The sequence below is a fragment of the Lithobates pipiens genome, unplaced genomic scaffold (genome assembly GCF_037356315.1).
Source record: "Lithobates pipiens isolate NorthernLeopardFrog02 unplaced genomic scaffold, aLitPip1_a1.2 Scaffold_8, whole genome shotgun sequence".
Classification (NCBI taxonomy): Eukaryota; Metazoa; Chordata; class Amphibia; order Anura; family Ranidae; genus Lithobates; species Lithobates pipiens.
The window spans coordinates 285,102,944-285,120,229 of record NW_027507903.1 but is presented as its reverse complement, the minus strand read 5'-3'; the positions used below and the strand labels follow the sequence as shown (position 1 = coordinate 285,120,229).

At 43.9% G+C, this 17,286-nt stretch overlaps 1 protein-coding gene across 5 annotated transcripts in view; it reads left to right on the top strand.

Annotated features, from left to right (window-relative positions):
* Positions 1 to 8,244, top strand: part of ANO4 (anoctamin 4) — a 320,816-nt gene extending 312,572 nt beyond the window's left edge. For all 5 annotated transcript variants that reach the window (XM_077472273.1, XM_077472272.1, XM_077472275.1 and 2 more), the window contains one exon: positions 7,656 to 8,244. The gene's annotated coding sequence lies outside the window, so the exon portion shown is untranslated. The remainder of the gene's footprint in view (positions 1 to 7,655) is intronic.
* The last annotated feature ends 9,042 nt before the right edge of the window (positions 8,245 to 17,286 follow it).

The window sequence follows — 17,286 nt, the reverse complement described above, 5'->3', positions numbered from 1 at the left end:
AACTAAATAAATAAAAACGATTTTCGGGAGTAACTAAATAAATAAATTTTTCAGACGAAAACGAAATTCCGAAACAAAATATTTTACTCTGCACATGTCTATTAACATGTTTCCCCTTAAACCACTCAAGTGTTGATTTAGCAGTGTGTTTGGGGTCATTGTCCTACTGGAAGGTGAACCTCCATCCTAGCCTCAAATCACAGAGTGGTACAGGTTTTGCTCAAGAATATCCCTGTATTTAGCACCATCCATCTTTTCCTTCAACTCTGACCAGTTTCCCAGTCCTGACTGCTGAAAACATCCCCACAGCATGATGCTGCCACCACCATGTTTCACTGGTGTTCTTTGGTTGATATGATGTGTTGAGTTTGTGCCAGACATAGCATTTTCTTTGGCCAAAAAGTTCAATTTTAGTCCCATCAGATCAGAGCACCTTCTTCCATACATTTTGGGAGTCTCCCACATGCCTTTTTGCAAACTCAAAATGTGCCATTTTGTTGCCCTCCTTGCTTGGTCCGTGAGTTTTGCTGTGCAGCCGTCTCTTGGCAGGTTTGCTGTTGTACCATGTTGTTTCCATTTGGTTATGATATATTTGATGGAGCTCCTAGGGATCATCAAAGATTTGGATATTTTTTTTATATAACCTAACCCTGACTTGTACTTCTCAACAACATTGTCCTTACTTGTTTGGAGAGTTCCTTGGTCTTCATGGCAGTTTTTGGTTAGTGGTGCCTCTTGCGTAGGGGTTGCAGCCTCCGGGGCCTTTCAGAAAGGTGTGTATATGTAATAACAGATCATGTGACACTTAGATTGCACATGGGTGGACATCATTTCACTAATTATGTGACTTCTGAAGGTAATTGGTTGCACCTTTTTTATGGGCTTCATAACAAAGGGGGTGAACACATACACACATGCCACTTATAATTTTTTTATTTCTGAAAAATAGTTTTATGTATATATTTTTCTAATTTGACTTCACCAACTTAGACTATTGTGTTCTGATCCATCACATATAATTCAGATATAAAAAAAAAAACATTGAACTAAAGGCTGTAATGTAAAAAATAGTTAAAAAGCCAAGGGGAGGTGAATACTTTTGCAAGGCACTGTAATCAGCTCATAGTTACATTTTGCCAGTGAACTTTAGACGGCTGTGCATGGGTAGAGTTTATGGATCAATGTGATCATTTTCAGCAAAATAATACAATAATCTCTTCTTGTATGGATTTTGAACAATTGTATTAGTGGAAATCTAAGCTTGGCAGCATGTTGCTAGGGAACAGGAAGGCAGTTTTTTAAGTCTGATCTTCTTCTCATCTCTGCTGTTAAAAAAAAAAGTATTCCTCCGAATTCCTTGGGCTTCATGCACTGAATCCTGGATGTACATATTTCGTTGGAGGATAATTATATGAGGATCTAATTGTTTTGGCTGACCCTTTGTGTTGGGCTAGCATAAACTTGCAAAGTGCTTATTTATTTAGAATCACAAGCATCCTTACCTTGCTGCATGTTTGCTCCAGGTCAGCACCACTTAAAGGCCGGACATAGAGGATTCGAACCCTGTATGGGCAGGCTGAATGTACCAAGTTGTTTGTTCGATCAGCTTGGGTACAACCAGTCTGCCGGATTTACTTGCGATTATAGCTAGCGGCAGCTATAGCCGCTAGCAGTAATCACTGTCTTCTCCCACAGCAGAGACAGCTTCCTTCGCACGGAAAATGACAATGTCTCGGCAGGAGGGATTCCACTGTCTATGTTGATGGGGGGAATTGTGTGAATTCCTTTTCTGCAACCCGTGGCTGCAGGAAAGAAATGCACACCATATTAGTACAAAGATAAGAATGACTGCTTTGGAATTTGCACATTCAAAATCAATGAAAAAATGGAATCTGACTCTGAGATTGTTAGCACAAATGTCTCAAGAGTTTTCATTGCTGGCAGTTGTATGCCTGGAGTGTGATTGCAAGCAAGATGCCAGGACAAATTTTGTGTATAAAAAAACATGGTTATCCAAGGAGATATCTAACCACAGAGCAACTGTGGTAAGTGCTGTGATAGAAAAGGGAAGATATCATTGTGGGACATACCGTAGATAGGAATGACAGTGATAGTAAATCTTGAAGAAATTAGGGAAATAGTGTTTCAGTAAATTTATTGTTTGAAGATTTAAAAGAGAAATATGGGCTTGTAGAAAAAAATAAATAAAATCTTTACATTCACCTAGATGGATGCTGCATCTGCTCCCCCTGCTGGTTCTAAGACTGAGAGCGATCAAATACAGCTGATCACTTAGTTCTCAGCCTTTAGTAAGCAGAGAGCCTTCTCTGACCCTCCAGTGTTCAATGGAGCGCTGAGCTGTGGAGGCTCAGGGTCTCAGCAGCTGGCTTAGAGGCTGAGCCAACTACCAGTCCAGACATCTAGGTGGATCCCAACTATAAAGTCAGGATCTTTCCCAAGCCTGGCTTGGCAGAGTGATGCCCACAGACAGCAGACTTTAGCCTGCTGTCGGCTGAAAGTGAGTCTTAGGAGTGCAGGACAAGTATAGCCAAAATAGCTTTGGCTTTACTTCTCCATTATTACTGATGGGTAAATGGTTAAAAAAACCTGGAAAATTACATTTGGCCCTAAGAATAAGACAGCTTCTATCTTTTGCAGTTGAGAACTACCTGCTATCTTGAGCTACCTGAGGAAAAGTCCATCCAAACTTCTCCATAAACATTAGGGAAACGTTACTATAGAACACAGATTGTAAACCATTGTGCTTCACTGATACCCCAATATTTATGAAAGCAGGAGAGGAAGGTAGGCTAGATATATATTCAAGAAATGGTGCTCTAATTCAATCAAGTGTAGCGGGTGTTTCACTCGGGTAACCCGTGACCCCACCAAGCTGGCTGCCGCAATGTATCTAGGCTTTCCAGCCTGTAATATCGCTGTATTCTGGGTCCTCTGAAGTGATCACCAACTGCTCTTCTAAATATGCTGAGAGTAGAAAGGAAAAATGAATCGTGCAAGATTGCTTGTATAAATGTGTATTTATTAAATAAAAACGCCCACTCACATAGCTGTCATCTTGTACATTGCCTGTAACACTGAAATACCAAGAGCTCACCACCTCACTGCTCATTCCGGGTTCCATGAGACACTGGAAGTGGCGTCACCGTCTCCGGCTGACGCATTGTGTCACGTGACTTCTTCAAGAGAATGAGCTTAGTGACGAGCGCCACCGGGATTTAAGAGCCTCAGTTTGTTTATAGATTGCCATGGTGATGGGTGAATCATTGGTTCATCCTGCTCTGATACATACAAATTCTCATCGGATACAATCTTAAAACCCAAATTGGACTACTATACTACTCATTCCTCAAATCTATAGAGGGTAATAATCAGATGCAAAACACAGATATATATTTTAAAAAACCCCGCTATAATACATTACTAATACCATTATTATCTAAAGACGGTATTTTAGACACGATACACTGAAAATGAAAAAAACCAAGGAATGGAACATAGAATTAAAAAATAGTTTATATAGATAAATATATCTATCTATCTATCTATCTATCTATCTATATATATATATATATATATATATATATATATATATATATATATATATATATCTACCTATTTCTAAAGATAAAAGTATGTATATATAAACACATTTTAATAAAACTGTGGATGTATATTAAATGAATGCTTGTGCAAATTGACAAGTCCTATCTTTTACAACAGATGCTGACCTCTAGTGGTGGAGGAACAGACCAAAACTAAACCTTAACTAAAGGAAGTCTGTAAGCAATATGTGATAGCGCCATTTCATGGATAAAACAACATGGAAAATGTGATAGATAAAAATTTCTAAAATTTCCCTAAGTTATCTAAATGTAACTAAACATAAAATAAATCATTAATGTTAAATATGTCCGGCTAGAGGTAGAACACCCAAGTAGTTGGCAGCTCATCCCAAATAGTTAATTAAATCAGTAATCAGAAATAAAACAATTTAGATCAGACCGAACGGAAGAAGAGTATTGAGTTTAAAAATCCATTTAGACTCACTTTTACTCAATTCTCTGATCTTATTACTTCCCCTCCAATGGGGTTTATATTTATCAATAGCCAAAAATGTAACAACAGATGGATCTTTGGCATGACACTGTGCAAATTGTCTAGAGACACTGGGGCTGATTTACAAACAGTTTGCGCCATGAGTTGCAGCGCACGCCGATGCGCAACAGCCGTTTTCGTAATCACAAAGCATTTGTGCCTGTAACACAGTGCAATTCCCCATTTACTATTAACATGCCGGCGCACGGGAGGCAGCGATCGCTGCACCACTATAGACATGGTGCACGCATTATTGAACTCAGAATTAAAAGAAGCTAGAAGTGCCAATATTATGGGAGTGGTGTGGGTGATGTGAGGAAGTATAGTTATAACTGTCCAAATAACAAATATGCCCAAAATAGAATGGAAAAGTAACTTTCCCTGAGCAAGCTTGCTGCTACTGCAAATACACTTGGAACTGCTCGAGGTCAATTTATGCACTGCGCATGCGCAAGCGGCATATGCGCACGTTCAAGTGCTTTGGTTCACTGTGCCGGCAAAATCTTAGTAAATGTCAAGCCACGTAGATTAATTTGCATAAGTTGAACAGGCGCACCTCTCAACTTGACTTTTTTTGTGCTTGTTCACTTTTATGGTTTTTTTTAAAGGCACACAGGTCATGTTAGCATCCTTCAGCTCTGGTATGGATATTAAGGGGAACCCCACGGCAAAAAAAATGGCGTGGGAGTCCCCCTCAGAATCCATACCAGGCCCTTCAGGTCTGGCATGGATTTTAAGGGGAACCCCGCACCAAAAAAAACGGAGTAGGGATCCCCCTCAAAATCCATACCAGACCCTTCAGGTCTAACATGGATTTTAAGGTGAACCCCCGGCAAAAGAAAAATGGTATGGGAGTCCCCCTCAAAATCCATACCAGACCCTTATCTGAGCACGCAACCTGGCAGGCCCCAGGAAAAAGAGGGGGACGAGAGAGCGCCCCCCCCCCTCCTGAACTGTACCAGGCCACATGCCCTCAACATTGGAAGGGTGCTTTGGGGTACGGGCAGTGGGCTTATCGGAATCTGGAAGCCCCCTTTAACAAGGGGACCCCCAGATCCCAGCCCCCCCTGTGTGAAATGGTACCCCTACCATTTCACCAAAAAAGTGACAAAAGTGTTAAAAATGACAAGAGACAGTTTTTGACAATTCCTTTATTAAAGTCTTCTTCTTTCATCTTATTTCTTCTGGTCTTCTTCCTTCTTCTTTTCTTCATCCTTTGGTTTCTTCCTCCATCTTCTTCTTCTTCCGATCCTCTGCTTCTTGCTCCGGTGTTCTTGTCTGGCATCTTCCTCCACTGTGTCTCTTCTTCCTTGCTTCGTTCTCGGGCCTCTCCGCACAATGGGAGGCTCCCGCTGTGTGATGCTTCTCTTCTTCTGACACTTCTTATAAGACGCACAGTTCCGTTATATAAGTGTCAGAAGAAGAGAAGCGCCACACAGCGGGAGCCTCCCATTGCGTGGAGCAGCCCAAGAAGGAAGCGGGGAAGAAGAGACGACGTGGAGGAAGATGCCGGACGAGAACACCGGAGCAAGAAGCAGAGGATCGGAGGAAGAAGAAGATGGAGGAAGAAACCAAAGGATGAAGGAAAGAAGAAAGAAGAAGACCAGAAGAACGAAGATGAAAGAAGAAGACTTTAATAATGGAATTGTCAAAAACGGTCTCTTGTCATTTTTAACACTTTTGTCACTTTTTTGGTGAAATGGTAGGGGTACTTTTGTACCCCCTTACCATTTCACACGGGGGGCGGGATCTGGGGGTCCCCTTGTTAAAGGGGGCTTCCAGATTCCGATAAGCCCACAGACCCCCACAACCACCGGCCAGGATTGTGGGGATGAGGCCCTTGTGATCATCAACATTGGGACAAGGTGCTTTGGGGGGTACCCCAAAGCACCCTCCCAATGTTGAAGCCATGTGGCGTGGTATGATTCAGAAAGGAGGGGTGTTCTCTCGTCCCCCCTCTTTTCCTGCGGCCTGCCAGGTTGTATGCCCAGATAAGGGTCTGGTATGGATTTTGAGGGGGACCCCCACGGCATTTTTTTTGGAACGGGGTTCCCCTTAAAATCCATGCCAGACCTGAGGGGCCTGGTATGGATTTTTAGGGGACACCAAACGCCATTTTTTTGGTGCAGGGTTCCCCTTAATATCCATACCAGACCTGAAGGGCCTGGTATTCTCTTGGAGGGGAACCCATGCCGTTTTTTTTTAAATTAAAGTCTCCTGGCCTGGGGGCCCCAAGTCACCAAGTCACGCTGTGATTCACACTCAAGTCGTGTCCAAGTTGCCTCCCAAAGTCACGCTGGAAGTCATGTTGCCCTGGTGTGAATGGACTGTTAATGATACGGCGTGCGCTATTATCAATGGCATATTATTATCGTGTGCGCCGGCATATTATCTGTTGCGCTTATGTGTGCGCCGGTTCATACGCTCCCTTAATAATTTATCTGGCGCACAAATTAAGGTATGAACCGGCACAGCGCATTCATCTTAGTAAATTACCCCCACTGTGTTTAGGAAAACCTCTTGGGATGTTCTAAATATGCTCCTGTATCCTATTCCACATTCAGATCTGATGTCACTGACTTCATCTGATGGTGACGTCACTTCTGGTGTCTCGTGGAACTCGAAAGGAGTGATGAGGAGGCGAGCTCTTGGTATTTCAGTGTTGCAGGCAATGTACAAGATGACAACTATGTGAGTGGGCATTTTATTTAATAAATACCCATTTATACAAGCAAACTTGCGTGGTGAATGTTTCCTTTCTACTCTGAGCATCTTTAGAAGAGCAGTTGGTAATCACTTCAGAGGACCCACAATACAACGATATTACAACCAGAGGCGTGATTTGACCCAGGAGGTCTTTGCCTAAGGTGAGCGGCCAATTCATCTAGAGGTGGTGGTGGATCGTATATCACTGATCATCGTTGTTTTACAACACGGCACTTATGGGAGAGAGTTATCTCCCAAAGAAGGAGTCCGTATATATGAACACTTTGTGGGAACCATATATTATATATCACTCATTTGTGTGGTTTTGGTTTAGTTTCATTTCACTATTGTATGTTATTTCATTTTGTTGAGGCTTTTGATATTAGCCAATTTTTGATGATTAATATTTGATTGAATTGGCACACCATTTCTTGAATATATATTTTATGTTTGTGTGAGATCACTGTCTAATGGTGCAGCTATTCTAGCTTTTACACTTTTTACACATTATATATTTTTTATTATTTTTATATTATTTGCATAGCAGCACTTAAGTATTTCACATCACATATACTAAGGTAGGCTAGATAGGCATTCTTTGTCGCGCTGCCCTTAGAAAGACCTTTTGAAACCAGATCCTCACCTTTCTATGGAGGCAGCTCTTTGTAGGTGACAAGTCCACATTAATAAAACTTAAATAAAATCTGGATTTGAGGTACATACCTTAGTTTCTGTGCATATGTAATTAAAGCTTTCTGTACCACATCTATGTCATTTTCAATTGGTCAGAATAAAATACAATTGTCAACTAACTACTTTGTTTTCATTTTCAGAGAGAAATAATCAGTACCACTGCACTATTTCACATTCTATTGCATGGAACCCAGTTACAAGCTGCAGCACAGCATTATTACCCAGCAAGAACTGATCTACTGTGAATATATCTTGCAATGTGATATTGCAGTATTTCTAGCTAAACAGAAGGCATGTGATCATTGGAAGACATCCTCAACAGTTTAAACTCCTATGTAGAAAAGGGACACAGTCGGACATTTTTCCACTTTTTTTGTACCTTTTTCTGCATTTTGCTTATTGTCTGTTTTACAGATCTATGAATATCCCTGCCATCATTCTTTGGCTTATAGGATATCTTCCATTTGGTCACCAGACTTGGAACTGCAACCCTGTTTACAGCGCAACAAGTTTTTGTACTTCAGACATTTCTGAGGAAATTTCTATATTATTGTACATCCTATATAAATGTATATATGTGTACATATTTCCAAGAGCTACATCATTTGTACATAGCCAAAACTAAAGAGAATGTTCAGTTTTGAAAAATTTAAATAAGGGTTCTTGAGTATAAAGATACATTTTATGCTTGTATAATGTGATGCAATAAATTGAATTATGCACAGGAAATGTTCCTATTTAGTTTTATTGTCCATTAATTGTTGCTGTCCAAGAAAGGTGTTTTCTTCAATTCCATTACTGTTTGGACAAAAAAGAGCAAAACATTTTTTGCACATAAACTATCACTTTGCCATTGTGTCTCTCCTACCATTAGAAAGAATAGTACACGCTCCTCATACTGTGGTGGGGCAACTGCTAGTACCCATTATGGTACCTCAGGGAAATTATATAATTGAAGTGTTAGTATCCTAAATGAGACATGAATAAATAGCTTTAGGTGGGGTTTACACTGGTGGGCTGCGTTTTGGTTGGTGTCAGCACAGTTTACATGCATTTTACATGCGTTTTTAGCCACATTCCCATTGACTTCTATTAGGCTGTGCATTTTTGCAGTGTTTTCTGAAAGGGCACCAAAGAAGTGGCATGCAGGACTTTTGGTGCACTTTCAGAAAACTTACCAAAAACTCGTAACCTAATAAAAGTCAATGGGGCTGCGGCTAAAAATGCATGTAAAATGCACATGAACCACACATATACCCACACTGCTGCCAAATTTCTGCACACCAGTGTGAACTCAGCCTTATACAGCCACATTAGTGAAAAGAAGCAAGCTTAAAAACAGTTTTAAACTGTACACAAGGATCCACTTTTATGCATCCTTCTCTGATTTGGAGTTCTAATGTGACTAGCCACATAATGGTGTAAACGGCTGGAGCTTCAAAGTCAAAAATATTTTATTATGTTATTTATGTGGCAACTTTATTGTGATTGGCTGTGCACAGTGTATTACATAAGGCACAGTCTACAAAGTGGAGTGGCATTGTGTTAATGTAGAAAGTTGAGTGGAGAATATAACACACAGCCATGTCCAAAAGTTTTGAGAATGACACAAATATGAATCTTCACAGAGTCTGTTGCCTCGGTTTTTATGATGGCAACTTGCATATACTCCAGAATGTTATGAAGAGTGATAAGATGAATTGGAATTAATTGTAAAGTCCCTCTTTGCCATGAAAATGAACTTAATTCCAAATAAATTCTACTGCATTTCAGCCCTGCCACAAAAGGACCAGCTGACATAATGTCATTGATTCTCTCATTAACAAAGGTGTCAGTGTTGAGGAAAAGGCTGAAAATCACTCTGTAATGCTGATTGAGTTAGAATAACAGACCGGAAGCTTTAAAAGGAGGGTGATGCTTGAAATGATTGTTCTTCCTCTGTTAATCATGGTTACCTGCAAGGAAACATGTGCAGTCATCATTGCTTGACACAAAAAAGGGATTCACACGCAAGAATATTGCTGCTTCTAAGATTGCAAGTCAATAATTTATCAGATCATCCAGAACTTTAAGCAGAGAGGTTCAATTGTTGTGAAGAAGGCTTCAGAGCATCCAAGAAAGTCCAGCAAGAGCCAGGATCATCTCCTACAGTTGATTTAGCTGCAGGATCGGGGCACCACCAGTGCAGAGCTTGCTCAGGTATGGCAGCAGGCAGGTCTGAGTGCATCTGCATGCATAGTGAGGCAGAGACTTGGAGGATGGCCTGGTGTCAAGAAAGGCAGCAAAGAAGCCTCTTCTGTCCAGGATAAACATCAGGGACAGACTGATATTCTACAAAAGGTACAGGGATTGGACTGCTGAAGACTGTATTAAAGTAATTTTCTCTGATGAATCCCCTTTCCTTCTTCGAAAAAACTTGTCTGGAGAAGAAAAGGTGAGCGCTACCATCAGTCCTGTGTCATACTAAAAGTAAAGTATACTGAGACCATTCATGTGTGGGGTTGTTTCTCAACCAAGGGACTGGGCTCACTCACAATTTTGCCTAAGAACACAGCCATGAATAAAAAATGGTACAAAAACATACTTCTCCCAACCACCCAAGAACGGTTTGACTTAACCAGATGACCCCCCCCCTCTGAAGTCACATGACGTTACGTCACCACGTGGCCCCATCCTTGCCTATATAACAGCTGTCACAGCAGTGGTCAGCAGGAGGCCTCCCATCGGGGTGGAACTTTTTTCTTTCTATTTTTTGGGTCCGTTGGGTGGCATGATTGGATGGACATGATGGATGGACATGGGTGGATGGATGGACATCGCGGGACACTTTTTTTTTTAATAAAGATATTGTCAAAAACTGTCTATTGTAGTTTTTACTTTTTGACACTTTTTTGGTGAATGAGTAGGGGTACCCCATACAATTTCACATAGCTAGAGGGGCCGGAATCTGGGGACCCCCTTGTTAAAGGGGGCTTCCAGATTCCGATGAGCCCCCATCCGCAGACACCCACAACCACCGGGCCAGGGTTGTTGGGACGAGGCCCTTGTCCCCATCAACATGGGGACATGGTGCTTTAGGGGGGACCCCAAAGCACCCTCCCCATGTTGAGGACAAGTGGCCTGGTGTGGATCAAAAGGAGGTTCTCACTCGTCCCTCCCCTTTTATGGCCTGCCAGGCTGCTTGCTCGGAGAAGGGTCTGATATGGATTTTGGGGGGGGGGGCCCACTCCAATTTTTTTCTACATTTTGCCGTAGAGCTCCCCTTAAAATCTATGCCAGACCCAAAGGGCCTGGTATGGATTTTGGGGGGATCCCATGTCGTTTGTTTCTTAATTCTGTCATAGGGTTCACCTTAAACACTTCAATGCACTATTATATACTCTGCACTGACTGCATATATGACCGTATATATATATATATATATATATATATATATATATTTATTGTAATGTTCGAGGGATCAGGTAGATCGCAGGACACAGGCTTTTCACACAACAAGGGGTTTATTAAACTTAAACAGCTTTACAGAAGCCAAAAAACAAAAGGAAAAGGTTTTTAGTCTCACCGACTTGCAAAGTCCAGAATAGCTGTCTCAACCAAACAGTACTTGATCTTTTATGGCAGGTAGCTTCCCCTGCCAGGAGGCTTCCAGGCAGGACACTGCTGTCCACTTCTGTTGCTGCAACCCAGAACAAACACCAAACACCATCCACCATGTCCTCTACACTCCTCCACACCCATCTACCACTTCCTGTCTTGTTTTTAAACACACTTCCTCTAACAGGTGGGTTAATCAATTTTATTCCCTTAAAGGGACCACAAACCAAACAGAGGGGAAACATAGCGTCCTTCCAGGACCCAGCCACGGCGTCCTGTACATATCCCCCCCCCCCCTGTGCCCCAACGCCAAGGAGGTGGAGGCAACAGTGGAGCTCAAACAATGGACTCGGGAGAGGGCATCTGCATTTTGATGCAGTCTCCCGGGCCTATGCTCCACTACAAACTTAAATTCCTGGAGTGCCAGGAACCACCGGGTAACCCTGGCATTGGTCCCTTTTCCTTGTCTCAGCCATGTTAAAGGGGCATGATCAGAAATTAACCTAAACTTCCTCCTCAAAAGGTAATATCTGAGGGATTCCAGAGCCCACTTAATGGCCAGACACTCTCGTTCAATTATGGCATAGTTTTTCTCCGCTGGTGTTAACTTCCTGCTGAGGAAGACTATCGGGTGTTCCTCGCCATGAATAACCTGTGACAACACCGTTCCCAATCCTACATCGGAAGCATCAGTCTGGACAACAAACTCTTTTGAAAAATTAGGTGCTACCAGGACAGGGTGTTGGCACAGTGCCGACTTGAGCTCCAAAAAAGCCTTCTCAGCGTCTGCATTCCACTCCACCATGACCGATTTCCGACCCTTAGTCAGATCGGTTAACGGAGCCGCCAACATGGCAAAGTTGGGTACAAACCTCCTGTAGTATCCCACCATGCCCAGGAATGCACGTACCTGCTTTTTTGTGAGGGGGCGGGGCCAATTCTGTATGGCCTTTATCTTGTTGACCTGAGGTTTCACTACCCCTCTACCCACAATATAACCCAGGTATTTCACCTCCTCCATTCCCAAAGCACATTTTTAAGGGTTTATTGTAAACCCCTCCTTCCAAAGAGAGTCCAGCACTGCCTGAACTTTGGGCAAATGTGATTCCCAGTCTTTGCTAAAAATGACTATATCGTCCAAGTACACTGAGGCATACTTCCGGCGAGGTCGTAAAATCCTATCCATTGCTCTCTGGAACGTGGCTGGAGCAGTTTGCAATCCAAAAGGCATCCTTTTGTCCTGAAAACTCCCCTCTGGGGTAGAAAAAGCAGTTTTCTCTCTAGCAGCCTTAGTCAACGGGATTTGCCAATACCCCTTGGTAAGGTCTAATGTAGTGATATACCTGGCTGGGCCTAGTCTCTCAATAAGCTCATCTACCCGGGGCATGGGGTAGGCATCAAACCGGGAAACTTCATTAAGTTTCGGAAATCATTGCAGAATCCCAGAGTCCCGTTGGGCTTCGGTACCAACACAATCAGGCTCGACCACTCACTCTGCGATTCCTCAATAATCCCTAGGTCTAACATCTTTTTTACTTCCTCTGAAACGGCCTTCCTTTGAGCCTCTGGGATGCGGTAGGGCCGGACAAAAACTTTGACTCCTGGTTCTGTGATAATATCATGCTCTATGACACTAGTGAGCCCTGGCAAGTCTGAAAATTTTTCTTTATTTCTCTGCAAGAACTCCTTTGCCTGCTGACTTTGGGTTTTAGACAGGGTATTTGCTACTTGGACACTCTCCACCCCAACCCGAGGCTCAAGTTTTGTACTAGCCAGGGAGGTCACTGGTTCCCTGTCTGTCCAGGGCTTTAACAAGTTTACATGATATATCTGGTAGGGTTTCCTCTTGCCTGGCTGGTGGACTCTATAATTTACCTCGCCCACTTTTTCTACAACCTCGAAAGGGCCTTGCCATCTGGCCAAGAATTTACTTTCCACAGTGGGAATCAACACTGCTACTCGATCCCCCACTTAGAAGTTCCTAATTTTGGCTGCCCTATTATAGACCCGTCGTTGAGCCTCCTGGGCTTTTTGTAAATGTTCCTTAACTAGGGGCATCACAGTTCGGATCCTCTCCTGCATTTGAGAGACATATTCAAGAACACTCTTATGCTGAATTGGTTCACTTTCCCATTCTTCTTTAACAAAGTCCAGTAGTCCGCGAGGTCTCCGCCCATATACCAATTCAAAGGGCGAAAACCCAGTGGAGGCCTGGGGCACTTCTCGGATAGCAAACAGGAGAGCTGGTAACAGACAGTCCCAGTCTTTCCCATCCCTTTGTACCACTCTCTTGAGCATAGACTTAAGGGTCTTATTAAAACGTTCCACCAATCCATCTGTTTGGGGATGGTAGACCGATGTGCGCAGCTGTTTAATCCGAAACAGTTTGCATACATCAGCCATAACCTTCGACATAAATGGGGTGCCCTGGTCTGTGAGTATTTCCTTGGGAAACCTGTCCGTGTAAACAACTGGAATAGTTCCCGGGCAATAGCCTTAGAGGAGGTATTCCGCAGGGGTAGCGCCTCAGGATATCGAGTGGCATAGTCGAGGATCACCAGTATGTAAGAATGACCTCGAGCCGACTTTACCAAGGGACCCACTATATCCATGGCTATCCTCTCGAATGGGACCTCAATTATGGGCAGAGGGACCAAGGGGCTCCGGAAATGGGTCGCCGGAGCGGTCAACTGACAGGTGGGACAAGAGGTACAGTATCTCCTTACCTCTGCTTTCAAGCCTGGCCAGTAAAACCGTGCCTCCGTCTTTTCAACTCCTAGGTGTCCCCCTAAAACATCATCATGGGCCAGGTCCAGGACCTTGCGTCTATACTGTTGGGGTACCAATAATTGTTCTACCACATTTTCTTTCACTTTAGTAACCCGATAAAGCAATTCATTACATATTGCAAAATGTGGCCACCGCTCATTAGCACCTGGCTCTTGGGGCTCCCCATTTATTACTACAACCTGTTCCCGTGCCCTGGCCAAAGTGGGGTCCTGCATCTGGGCAGTGCCAAATGCCCCCTGGGGAACACCCAAATCTGGCAAGGCAGGGGTAGAGGCCACTTCCTCATCCTCTTCCCCCAGCATTACCTGAAGCGGGGAAGGTCCCCCCCCCCCCTCAGTGTTCAGGTAGGTCTGAGAACCCCACATTTTGACATCCTTAACAGTATCAGCACTATTTTCATCATTAACCAAAGCCTTGGCATTTTTATCAACTGGGTCCATATTACGAATATGTGGCATCTCAGGGTTATTACCCTCAATAACAGGAACAGAGGGACTAGTTTCTTCCCAGTCTCTGGACCTTTCAGATAGTTCTCCTTGTCCCCAAAGTTTTGCAAATAACGGACAGTCTCGTCCTATGATAACGTCGTGTACCAAGTTCTTTACCACCCCACCTCTTGAGTACCAGTGCCACATGCTGTGGAGGTGGACACCGAGATGAGAGGGTACTCTCTAGTGTCCCCATGAATGCACACAACCCGCAAAATTTTGCTTACCGGACCGATCTTCCCAATTACTCTAGGGTGAACCAGGGTTACCATGCGTCCAGAGTCTAGCAAAGTCCCGTGCAGGGTGGTGGTTCACTTGGACTTCACACTCAAATTTCCCCTCTCCAAGGTCAAGATGTGTTGTACAGGCTTCATGGGCATAAAATGACCCCCTTCGAAGAACCCCGCATTCCATGGGCTCTTCCTGCAATGGGCAGTGGGCCCGGGTATGGCCCCAGGCATGACATCGCCAACATTGTACATCCCCTCCTCTCTGAACAGGAACAGGTCGCTGAGGGGGTAACGGGTGTGACTCTTGGCCTTCCGGGGTGTTGGTTCCAGGGCTCCTGGGGACATCCTTTCGAAGGGCGGCAGTTGGTCGGAAAGGCCGTGGCAGACTGGGCCCTTGATGCTTGGTAGGGCCAAGCAGATCCTCCACCACTGTATATCGTTCCACCATCTCGACAAGGAGGTTCACCGTTTTGGGGTCTCCATGGCTGACCCACCGTTGAAGGTCGTCTGGCAGTGACCTTAAGTATCAGTCCAGCACGATCCGCTCCACAATTTGGGGACCAGACAACACTTCGGGCTGCAGCCATTTTTTTACTAGTTGCACCAGGTCATGCATTTGAGACCGCGGTGGCCGATCTGGACGATACTTCCATCGGTCTACTCGTTGGGCTCGGACAGCTGTAGTCACCCCCAACCGAGCCAGTATTTCTGCCTTTAATTTTTGATAATCTTTAGCGTCTTCTGGTGGTAGGTCGAAATAGGCTTTTTGAGGATCTCCGGTGAGGAAAGGAGCAATTAAGCCAGCCCACTGGTCCTGGGGCCACCCTTCTCTCTCTGCCGTCCTCTCAAATGTAGCCAGAAACGCCTCTACGTCATCACTCGGGGACAGTTTCTGCAAAAAATGGCTTGCCCTTATGGTCACCTGGTTGCCAGGGGCAACGGCCACTTGTTCACGGCTCTGAGAAAGCTGTTGCATTGCTTCTTTTAAGGCAGCCATCTGAGCCTGCATAACCCCTTGTAGGGTCGCTTGCTGGGCTGCTAAGCGCTGATTAGCTTCCTCATGGCGAGTCTGCGCTTGCATATTAGCCAAGGACAGCTGTTTAATTAGCTCCTCCATTGTTTCAGCTTTCAACAGTTGTGCAGCTTTAACCCAGGACATAAATTCACTGTACTGTCCCTTTAAATGTCAGTTTAAATCCAATGCACAAAAAAAAAAAAAATAGCAAGAAAAACGCCTGTTACTTTGTCCTGCCCGCATTCGAGCACCACTTGTAATGTTTGGGGGGATCAGGTAGATCGCAGGACACAGGCTTTTCACACAACAAGGGGTTTATTAAACTTAAACAACTTTACAGAAGCCAAAAAACAAAAGGAAAAGGTTTTTAGTCTCACCTACTTGCAAAGTCCAGAATAGCTGTCTCAACCAAACAGTACTTGATTTTTTATGGCAGGTAGCTTCCCCTGCCAGGAGGCTTCCAGGCAGGACACCGCTGTCCACTTCTGTTGCTGCAACCCAGAACAAACACCAAACACCATCCACCATGTCCTCTACACTCCTCCACACCCATCTACCACTTCCTGTCTTGTTTTTAAACACACTTCCTCTAACAGGTGGGTTAATCAATTTTCCTGGTGCCTCCATGGCAGCATACCTGTGACAAGCTCCGCCTTGGCTCCTCCCTCAGGACTAGTGAATATTATAAAAGAAAAGGTTAGTACAGCCCCCGCATTCTCCTTTTTTTCCTCATACCTCATGGCAGTGAATCCTGGTCGGCGTCCTTACCTTCTGCAGTCGGCAGCTTCCGCCCGGGTTCAAGCCTCTCCCAGACGCAGTTCCTTCTCTTGGGCAGCTAAACGCGCTTATAAGGTTGGAAGTCCCTTCTGTAGGATCTTTTGGGACAAGCAGTTTGTCTCTTAAGTAAGAGCTTTATCTGCAAGTTGATCAGGCACCAGCTCATTCATGGTAACGGAGGCAGCAGCTATTTCTACATTTTTTTTTTTTTTTCCCCTTCTCTCTTTTCTTCCTTCCTTTCCTTCCCCTTTTAGGTTTTATATCTTTTATCTTTTCCCTTTTCTCTTCCCTCTCTCTTTTGCTCTCTTCCCCTCCCCAACCTTCCATTTCTTTCTTTCTTTCTTTCTTTTCTTTTGACCTCCCATTTGTTTGTTTCTCTCAGAGAAAAAAAAAAAAACTCCCTCTTAGCCCCTGCCGCCATTCCCGGCTCCATAGGAGCCGCGCGCGCTCAGCGCCGGCGTTTTATTTAACTTTCGGCGTTCCCCGCCGTGCTCTGCGCATGCGCCGGCGGTGTGAGGCTTCTAGCTTACTGTTCCGCCGATCGGCGCATGCGCAGTGGATTCGGAGGCCGCGGCAGCCATCTTTGATAAGGGCACAGTGACGTTTATGCCCTCAAAATGTCAGACAGGATAGAGGCGTGCCCTGCCTCTCCTGTTCTACTGTTTATCTCCCTGATGGCCTCAGTGGGACACCTGTGGCTGCAGGGAGAACTGCTACTCTGAGCTTTAATATAATAAAAAAAAAAAAAAAGAGAAGATGGATTAATTAATTAAATAGTATAAAATGAAATAAACATATTCAATTATTAAATAAAATTAATAAAAAATAATTAAATAAATTATATTTTATTAACAAAAAATAAAAAATTAAAATA